The sequence below is a fragment of the Piliocolobus tephrosceles genome, chromosome 6 (genome assembly GCF_002776525.5).
Source record: "Piliocolobus tephrosceles isolate RC106 chromosome 6, ASM277652v3, whole genome shotgun sequence".
Taxonomy (NCBI): Eukaryota; Metazoa; Chordata; class Mammalia; order Primates; family Cercopithecidae; genus Piliocolobus; species Piliocolobus tephrosceles.
Genome location: NC_045439.1, coordinates 32,905,442 through 32,915,828, shown reverse-complemented (window position 1 = coordinate 32,915,828; position 10,387 = coordinate 32,905,442). Strand labels below are relative to the sequence as shown.

At 47.9% G+C, this 10,387-nt stretch overlaps 1 protein-coding gene across 2 annotated transcripts in view; it reads left to right on the top strand.

Annotated features, from left to right (window-relative positions):
* The first annotated feature begins 1,889 nt into the window (after positions 1-1,889).
* The window catches only part of DNAL1 (dynein axonemal light chain 1), a 59,681-nt gene continuing 51,183 nt past the window's right edge, over positions 1,890-10,387 (top strand). For both annotated transcript variants that reach the window (XM_023183443.2, XM_023183453.2), the window contains exons 1-2: positions 1,890-2,343; positions 5,374-5,572. The gene's annotated coding sequence lies outside the window, so the exon portion shown is untranslated. The remainder of the gene's footprint in view (positions 2,344-5,373; positions 5,573-10,387) is intronic.

Below are 10,387 nucleotides of genomic sequence, written 5' to 3'. Positions count from 1 at the left end.
CATGGTGGCACATTTCTGTAGTCCCAGCTATTGGGGGAGTGGGAGAGTGCTGAGGTGGGAAGATAGCTTGAACCCGGGAGATGGAGGCTACAGTGAGCCATGATTGCACCACTGCACTCCAGCCTGGGTAACAGAAGGCCAGACACAGTGGCTCATGCCTGTAATCCCAGCACTTTGGGAGGCCGAGGCTGGCAGATCACCTAAGGTCAGGAGTTCAAGACCAGCTAAGCCAACATGGCTAAACCCTGTCTCTACTAAAAGTACAAAAATTAGCTGGGCATGGTGGCACATGCCTGTAATCCCAGCTACTCAGGATACTGAGGCAGGAGAATCACTTGAACCCAGGAGGTGGAGGTTGCAGTGAGCCGAGATTGCACCACTGCACTCCAGCCTGGGTGATAGAATAAAACTCTGTCAAAAAAAAAAAAAAAAAAAAAGAGAAGACGAATTCGACGCAAAGCGCAAAGACACAGGGGAAATTGTCCATTTTTATGCTTAGGCTCAACAAAGTATGGGCAGCCATGTAGAAATATGATTGGACTGGCCGGGCACAGTGGCTCACACCTGTAATTCCAGCACTTTGGGAGGCTGAAGCGGGCGGATCACGAGGTCAGGAGATCAAGACCATCCTGGCTAACATGGTGAAACCCTGTCTCTACTAAAAATATAAAAAATTAGCCAGGCGCCCTGGTGGAGGCTGAGGCAGGAGAATGGCGTGAACTCGGGAGGCGGAGCTTGCAGTAAGCCGAGATGGCGCTACTGCACTCCAGCCTGGGCGACAGAGCAAGACTCTGTCTCAAAAAAAAAAGAAAGAAAAAGAAATGTAATATACTTGTTAAGTTTTTTTTTCTGCATACAAAAAAATACATTATTAATACTTCTGCCAGGCCACAGGACAATAGAACTTATTTCCTCAGGGTATATATCTGTAGTTCAGCTTTCTCTCTCTCTCTCTCTCTTTTTTTTTTTTTTTTTGAGAGAGGGTCTCATTCTATCCCCCAAACTGGAGTGGAGTGGCACAATCTCGGCTCACTGCAGCCTCCGCCTCCCGGTTTCACGCAATTCTCTCGCCTCAGCCTCTCAAGTAGCTGGGATTACAGGTGCCTGCCACCATGCCTGGCTAATTTTTGTATTTTTAGTAGAGACTGGGTTTACCATGTTGGCCAGGCTGGTCTCGAACTCCTGACCTCACGTGATCCACCCACTTCGGCCTCCCAAAGTGCTGGGATTACAGGCCTGAGCCACTGCGGGCTGCCCTGTAGTTCCGTTTTCTGAATGAAAAAGCAAAATGTATGCTCCCTCCTGCGCTCATCCCCTATGTCCCGCTGGGGTCGTTTTAGGTCTTTGCTGGCATTCAAGTTTGGGAAGTGTCTCTCCACCAGTTTCTATTATCAATCTCTACTATTTTATAGTTCAATTCAGTATCTCATCGGAAACGTTTAAACTTTAACCTTGACAGGCTTTCTTAATCCAGGACAAAGGTTACTTAAAAGGGAGGAAAGGAATTTGTTCGGAGCCTAGCACACTTGGCCTCCTTCAATCAAGTTTAGGGAATAGTGACCCCTGGTGGCCAGTGCGGGAATTCAGAGGAGGCCAGAGGTCGGCACTTTCTGTTAAAAATGCTTTTTATTCGCCACACGTCCAGGGTAAACTCGCGAGGGGATCCTGCCTCTTCCAGACGGTTCCACACGGGACCTCTAGGAGCTCAAAGGACCCTGGGCCCTCCGAAGTCGCCTCTTCTTGCAGCCCGTTGCTAAGTGGCGCCGCAGGGAACAGCCCAGGTCCCATCACGTGGCCCTGCAGGGTTTTGCCCCACGGGGCCACGCCCTGCCAGGCCGGGCCCCACTCCTCCCTCCTCCTCAGCGCGGAACCTCGGCCGCCAGCGCCAGGCCGCCTCGACGTTGGCGGAGGTCAAAGCCACAACGGTCCCGGCACGAAGTGGAGGGCGGCCTGGGCAGCGCTCCGAGCCTCTGGGGTCCCCCTCCAGACCTGGAGGCCGATATTCACATCGTCCCTTTTCTCCCAAAAGGCCTGACAGTCACGCCCAAGACTGGGCTGGCCGACAAGCGCCCGGATATGAAAGCAGAAGGCTTGGGCTTCGGGGACCGGGTGACCCTGAGAGTGTCGGGCGTCCGCCACCGAGGCTACCTCTTCCACTCCCTCGTCCACTACGAGGTGGACAGCGGCGAGGGGCTGGCCCTGGCCAGGGACCTGGCTCTGGGCGGCGACTTCACGGGCGTGGGGCCCATGGGGCTCCTGTGGAGCCTCATGCCGGCCGCTTCGAAGGATCCATGCCTCAGTCGAATGCCGAGGGCCGCCTTGAAAAACCCCCTCAAAGTGGAGGTAACCGTCCACCTAACGCCGCTGCAGTAGGCGGCGCCGCTGGATCCGGCGCTGGCCTCGGCCCAGGTGCAGCGCTGGTTCTCTACCCCCGAGCTGCGCCGCGCGCCTGCTAGCCGGCCGCCTGCGGGGTGTCTTCCTGCTGCCATCAGGTTCGGGGCCCTTTTCCGCAGAGTGCCTGGCAGCACAGTGAGGGAATCGACTGGCTGGTTTAGGAAAGCTGGCTTGCTTTGCTAGCTGGTTTGTCATCTGAAAACAAAGCGAGCTCCTTAATCCCTTATTTTGTCTCCTAGACATCAAGTGGAACATTCATTCCTCTAAATGGTGGCTAGGATCTAAATTTCATCTGCTCATGCACCTTTCTTCTGCCAGCCGCTCACCTGCCAGAGTCCTAGTGCTGCATACGCTATTCCTTAGGAGCATACACCCTGCGTGTTTTCTATATTAAGCATAAGATTGCTGCAAAATTTCTAGCATTAAGTGCTTCTGTTTGCTTACAGCAGTCTCAACCTCCTGAGCCCAAGCGTCCTCCCACCTCAGCCTTCAGAGTAGAGTAGCTGGGACAGCAGGCATGTGCCACCCAGGTAAATTATTTATTTATTTATTTATTTTTGAGACAGAGTTTCACTCTGTCGCCCAGGCTGGAGTGCAGTGGCGTGATCTCGGCTCACTGCAAGCTCTGCCTTCCGGCTTCACGCCATTCTCCTGCCTCAGCCTCCCGAGTAGCTGGGACTACAGGCGCCCACCACCACACCCGGCTAATTTTTTGTATTTTTAGTAGAGACGGTGTTTCCCTACGTTGCCCAGGCTGGTCTTGAACTCGTGGGCTCCAGCGATCCTCCCACCTTAGCCTCCCCAAGTGTTGGGATTACAGGTGTGAGCCACCACACCCAGCCATCTTTCTTTTTTAAATTCTTATTTTTTTAGAGACTAGGTCTTGCTGTGTCACACAGGCTGGAGTGCAGTGGCACCATGGTAGCTTATTACAGTCTCGAACTTCTGGGCTCAAGTGATCCTTCCACCTCATCTTCTCAAAATGCTGGGATTACAGGCGTACATGGCCTCATTTTAACCTTTTTGTTTTTTTAGAGATGGGGTCTTGCTATGCTGCCCAGACTGGTCTTGAATTCCTGGCCTGAAGCAGTCCTCCCACCTCAGCGTCTCAAAGTACTGGGATTACAGGCACACACAACTGAGCCTGGCTTTTTAAAAATTATTATTATTATTTGAGACAGGGTCTCAGTCTGCCACCCTGGCTAGAGTACAGTGGCGCTGTCATGGCTCACTGCAACCTCCCCTCCGGGGCTGAAGCAGTTCTCCCACCTCAGCCTCCCGAGTAGCTGGGACTACAGGATCTCACCACCCAGCCCAGCCACTTTTACTTTAATTGGAATAACAAAGGAATATATCCGAAAAATACCAGGAAACAACTGGCCGATAAATTATTCTCTTGGAATAGTGAAGGAATAAAACATCCCCAATACGAATGTTGAAAGAGAAATAATAGACCAACGTTGGGAGGATATTAGTTTGACAGTTTAGTATCTCTTCACACATGTAGTTCACTTTATAGTACACCTTCATTAGACCTTTAAAATAGTTTAATCCCTGTTGAATTATGGATTTGGGTGACTCTGACTGTATCTTAAATTTATTGAGAAATCAAAGGGCCCTTTAAATTTGGATGTCTGGGTTTCTTTTTGTTTTTTGATTCTTTGTTTGTTTTTTGAGACGTAGTCTCACTCTGTCGCTAAGGCTAGAGTGCAGCGGCCCGATCTCAGCTCACTGCAACCTCTGCCTCCCAGGTTCAAGTGGTTTTCCCACCTCAGCCTCCTGACTAGCTGGGATCACAGGCATGCACCACCACAACCAGCTAGTTTTTTGTATTTTTAGTAGAGACGGGTTTTTGGGGTTTCACCACGATGACCAGGCTGGTCTCCAACACCCGACCCAAATGATCGGCTCACCTCGGCCTCCCAAAGTGCTGGGATTACAGGCATGAGCCACTGCACCTGGCTTTAAAAATCTCATTCTAAAAACCAGACATCCAGCCGGGCATGGCGGCTTACGCCTGTAATCTCAGCACTTTGAGAGGCTGAGGCGGGCAGATCACCTGAGGTCAGGAGTTTGAGACCAGCCTGGCCAACATGTAGTGAAACCCCATCTATACTAAAAAATACAAAAATTAGCTGGGTGTGGTGGCACACGCCTGTAGTCTCAGCTGCTTGGGAAGCTGAGGCAGGAGAATTGCCTGAACCTGGCAGGCAGAGGTTGTAGTGAGCTGAGATTATGCCACTGCACCTAAGCCTGGGCAACAGAACAAGACTCCGCCTCTCAAACAAACAAACGAACAAACAATAGCAGACATCTGGCCAGCACAGTGGCTTACCCCTGTAATCCCAGCACTTTGGGAGGCTGAGGTGGGTGGATCACCTGAGGTCAGGAGTTCGAGACCAGCCTGGCCAACATGGCGGAAACCTTGTCTCTACAAAAATTAGCAGGGTGCGGTAGGGGACAAGAATTGCTTGAGCCTGGGAGGTGTGGAGGTTGCAATGAGTCCAGACCATGCCACTGCACTCCAGCCTGGGCTATGGGAGTGAAACCCTATCTCAAAAGAGAAAAAAATAAAGAAGGAGATTTTTATTCTTATATAACTCAAAGCCTGCATAACTATTTGCTTAGACTTATCAGGACTTGTACTTCAAACCAAAACACCTTCCACATATTTGATGCGATTTTTCTTTCTTTCTTTTCTTATTTTCATTTACCATGGTTAACTCACAGGGAAAAAAATAAAAAAATATTTTTACATTTATAGCTTCAAAATAGCTCAAATAAATATCTATTTCAACCACAATAATAAATCCATTTCCACCAAAACAGATGTTTTCTTTTCAAAGTGAGTAGGTAGTTTTTTTTAAATAAGATAAATTATATGATCAAATTTTTATTTAGAAAATGTTGGCTAGGTACTATAGTCCATTAAATGTTCTGTCATCTAACCCAAGATTCATTCCCTTTCCTGGGTTATAGGTGATGGTCCTTTTCCTGGTCTCATTGTTATATTTGGTGATGGAGGATTAAGTGAATCTTGAGCAAGTCTCCTGGCTCGTTGAGGTTTTGCTACTCTGCTTTGCCATTTTTCGGCTATGAAGATTTACCTCCAGTCATGAAAGACTTAAATTTAGATTACTTTGAAGAGGCAGTTAAATTTGTGCAAAGTCACCCAAAGGTGAGTGGTATGAGAGAAATGAATGAATTACTCCAGAAGAGAGTGAATAACGCAAGTGTTATTAATGGGTTGGAAAATATCTGTAACAAATATCTGTTGAATTAATAAATAAATACTAGAGCTGTCTGATAACTTCATGAAAGACTTTCTTGGCATGGTGGCTCACGCCTGTAATCCCAGCACTTTGGGAGGCCAAGGCAGGTGGATTACCTGAGGTCAGGAGTTCGAGACCAGCCTGACCAACATGGAGAAACCCCATCTCTACTAAAAATACAAAATTAGCCGACTTGGTGGTACATGCCTGTAATCCCAGCTATTTGGGAGGCTGAGGCAGGAGAATCGCTTGAACCTGGGAGGCAGAGGTTGCGGTGAGCCCAGATTGCGCCATTGCACTCCAGCCTGGACAACGAGCAAAACTCCGTCTCAAAAAAAGAAAAAGACTCTCCTTTATTGAGGACTTTGGTGATCCCATTAACAATTATGCTTCATTTTTCCTTTGTCTCTTTCCGTGTTTGCCTTCTTTTTCTTCAGTCTTCAGGTCAAAGGTCCAAACATTGGAGTGATTGGCTCAGGCAAAGGGGCAGAGTTGGCATTTTCCATGGCTAGCTTTCTCCCAAATATAGCGTGGTCATGACCATCAATGGCTGCATCTCAAACACAGCTACACCCTACCTGTGGTAGCTTGATCCTGCCAGGACTGCCTTTTAACCTAGACAGAATCTTTGCCACTGATTCAGGAGTATACGGTTAAAGAAGCACTGGAAGACCCCTTGGACAAACCTACCAAAAAAGCTGTATCCCTCTTGAAAAAGCCAATGCTGGCTGGGCGCAGTGGCTCACGTCTGTAATCCCAGTACTTTGGGAGGCCGAGGTGAGTGGATTACCTGAGGTCAGGAGTTTGAGACCAGCCTGGCCAATATGGTGAAACCCTTTCTCTACTAAAAATACAAAACTTAGCCAGGCATGGTGGCACATGCCTGTAATCCCAGCTACTTGGGAGGCTGAGGCAGGAGAATTGCTTGAGCCCAGGAGGTGGAGGTTGCAGTGAGCCGAGATCGTGCCACTGCACTCCAGCCTGGCCTACAGTGCGAAACTCTGTCTCAAACAAACAAGAAAGAAAGAAAGAGCCAGTGCCCATTTCCTTTTTATTGTTGGAGAGGATGACAGGCGTTGGAAGAGCTCTGTTTATACTGACATAGCTGTGAAGTGTCTGAAAGAACATAGGAAGACAAATTTTACTCTTTTAAGCTAGTCCAGTGCTGGCCACAAAATAGATTCCCCCTTATAGTCCTTTTTTCTCTGTAGCTCTGGATCCCGTATTGAGGGTACCTATTTTGGGAGGGGGGCAGCTCAAAGCTCATGCTATTGCTCAGATTGAGTCTTGGAAGATCTTGGAGTTTTTGCACTTGCACTTAGGGTAAAAGCTAACTAGACAATTAAATGTATTATTTATTTATTTAGGTGGCAGGGGTCTTGCTCTGTTGCCCAGGCTGGTCTTGAACTCCTGGCCTCAAGCAATCCTCCCACCTCACCCTTCCAAAGTGCTAGGATTACAGGCATGTGCAGCCTTGCTGGGCTAGACACTTAAATTTAGTTATGCTTCAGAGCAAATCCAGAGACAGATTGAATATTTTTATCAAAAAATGACTGAGATCTGAACTTCTCATGGTCATCTGCAAGCTTTTAAAAGAAATAAAAATGCTAAATTCAAGTTTATCATAGCCTGCAGTTTTGGAACTATCCATATTTCTCCATGTTTGGTTTGTTTGAGCTTTAACTCAAGGTAATTGCTAACTGAAAGCCAGCTTTCAAGCTGCTACTTACCCATCTTTCCCACCTACTCTTCCTGCCACCTTCTGTACTTCCAAAGATCTAAAAAGCCAGTGTATGACTATTAGTTTGCTATATCTGTCCCAGAAGTTTTAGATCTTCCCTTCCTCCCTTCCTCCCTCCCTCCCTTCCTCCCTTCCTTCCTTCCTCCCTTCCTCCCTTCCTCCCTTCCTCCCTTCCTCCCTTCCTCCCTTCCTCCCTTCCTTCCTTCCTCCCTTCCTCCCTTCCTCCCTTCCTCCCTTCCTCCCTTCCTCCCTTCCTTCCTTCCTTCCTTCCTCCCTTCGTCCCTTCCTCCCTTCCTCCCTTCCTTCCTTCCTTGATAGAGTCTCGCTCTGTCGCCCAGGCTGGAGTGCAGTGGCTTGATCTTGGCTCACTGAAACCTCCACCTCCCAAGTTCAAGTGGTGCCTCCCACCACGCCCGGCTAATTTTTGTATTTTAATAGAGATGGGTTTTCACCATGTTGGCCAGGCTGACTCAAATGATCTCAAGTGATCCTGACCTCAAGTGATCCACCCACCTCAGCCTCCCAATGTGCTGGGATTACAGGTATGAGCCATCGCGCCCGGCCGTTTTAGGTATGTTTTGACCAGGGGTGAATACATACACATAGGTCCCTGGTTTTGTGATAAGGAACCATTTGGTTATGGTAATTTTCTCATAATAGTCAGAGACTGGAGTGAATTCTACAGGATGACTCAGAGGCTAGTTGGTGGTGGACTGAAGTCACAGAATATTTTCTGCTGTTAATCAGATTTTGATATGTGTCTAGCTGCACCCTGTTCCAGGATCTTTACAGAAAAGCGCTGGGAACTCTAAGGTATTTATCTTTTTTTTTTTTTTTTGAGACGGAGTCTTGCTCTGTCGCCCAGGCTGGAGTGCAGTGGCCGGATCTCAGCTCACTGCAAGCTCCGCCTCCTGGGTTTACGCCATTCTCCTGCCTCAGCCTCCGGAGTAGCTGGGACTACAGGCGCCCGCCACCTCGCCTGGCTAGTTTTTTGTATTTTTTAGTAGAGACGGGGTTTCACCGTGTTAGCCAGGATGGTCTCGATCTCCTGACCTCGTGATCCGCCCGTCTCGGCCTCCCAAAGTGCTGGGATTACAGGCTTGAGCCACCGCGCCCGGCCGGTATTTATCTTTAGAATGGAACTAATTACTGAGAAACACTTGCTTTCATTCTCCAAACTATTCCTCTTGGTATAGTTTTAAAAACTTTCCTTCATACTTTTGTTTAAAATTATATTTTAAAACAGGCAGGTTCCAGGTTCTAGTTGCAAACTGATAATTACACATGTAGACAATGTAATTATCTGAGGGAAAGACAGAGTTTATCCCTTGCACCTTCTCCACCAAAAACTTAATTACAGTTTGTGGGTGAGCTTTAACTTGTTAGAATTATCTTAGATGAAGTTCTGAGTTTTTATTCTAAACACTTAAAATGTATAGAATTGAAACATATTAAAATTTCTGGTCCTCATTATAATTTAGTTTTAGTTTTGCAGTTGCCATTTGTTTTTACGTATTTGAAGGGAAAGGTACCGATATTAATTATTAGACTTTGATTTTGGTTGATCAGTAATCTTGTGCTTACGACTGGTTTGCGGCTGGGCATGGTGGCTCATGCCTGTAATCCCAGCACTTTGGGAGGTTGAGGCGGGTAGATCACTTGAGCTCAGCAGTTCAAAACCAGCCTGGGGATCATGGCAAACCTTGTCTCTACCAAAAATACAAAAAATTAGCCAGGCGTGGTGGCACACTTCTGTGGTTCCAGCTACTTGAGAGGCTGAGGTGGCAGGATTGTTTGAACCTGGGGGGCCAAGGTTAGAGTGAGCCATGATTGGTCTACTGCATTCCAGCCTGGGTAATAGAGTGAGACTCTTATCTAAAAAAAAAAAAAAAAAAAAAAAGCGGTTTGCGAGGGGTCTTCTTGGCAGAGGTTGAAGAGTTGTTGCCCTAATTTATAGTATTATTAAATAGTTTCCCCCAAAATTAACATTATTTTAAAAATCGAATACAAGTTTCAATTATTAACATCAAGAAAAAATACAGGCTTTGGTGAGGTGGTTTAGGCCTGTAATCCCAGCACCTTGGGAGGCCAAGGTGGGAGGACTGCTTGAGCTCAGGAGTTCAAGACCAGCCTGGACAACATAGCAAGACCCCTGTCTCTACAAAAAAATTTTAAAATTTAGCTGGGGGTGGTAACACATGCCTATAGTCCTAGCTATTTGGGAGGCTGAGGCAGGAGGATCACCTGAGCCTGAGGGATTGAGGCTACAGTGAGCTGTGATCACAGCACTACACTGCAGTCTATCTACCCTGGGCAACCAAGTGAGACACTGTCTCCAGAAAATGAAAAAAAGGTGTGTGTGTGTATAAACTCACACACACCACTTCGTGATTTCGGGGGTTTTTGTGTAAGATTTTTTTTTCCTTTTTTTTGAGTCTGAGTCTCGCTTTTGTCACCCAGGCTGGAGTGCAGTGGCGTGATCTCGGCTCACTGCAGCCTCCACCTCCGGGTTCAAGCGATTCTCTTGCCTCAGCCTCCTGAGTAGCTGGAACTACAGGAATACACTACCATGCCCGGCTAATTTTTGTATTTTTAGTAGAGATGGGGTTTCACCATGTTGGCCGGGCTGGTCTTAAATTCCTGACCTCCGGTGATCCACCTGCCTTGGTCTCCCAAAGTGCTGGGATTATAGGCAGGAGCCACCATGCCCGGCCCTTGTGTAAGATTTTAAAAAGAGGGCCGGGCACAGTGGCTCAAGCCTGTAATCCCAGAACTTTGGGAGGCCGAGACAGGCGGATCACAAGGTCAGGAGATCGAGACCATCCTGGCTAACCCGGTGAAACCCCGTCTCTACTAAAAATACAAAAAAAAAACTAGCCGGGCACGGTGGCGGGCGCCTGTAGTCCCAGCTACTCAGGAGGCTGAGGCAGGAGAATGGCGTGAACCCGGGAGGTGGAGCTTGCAGTGAGCTGAGATCCAG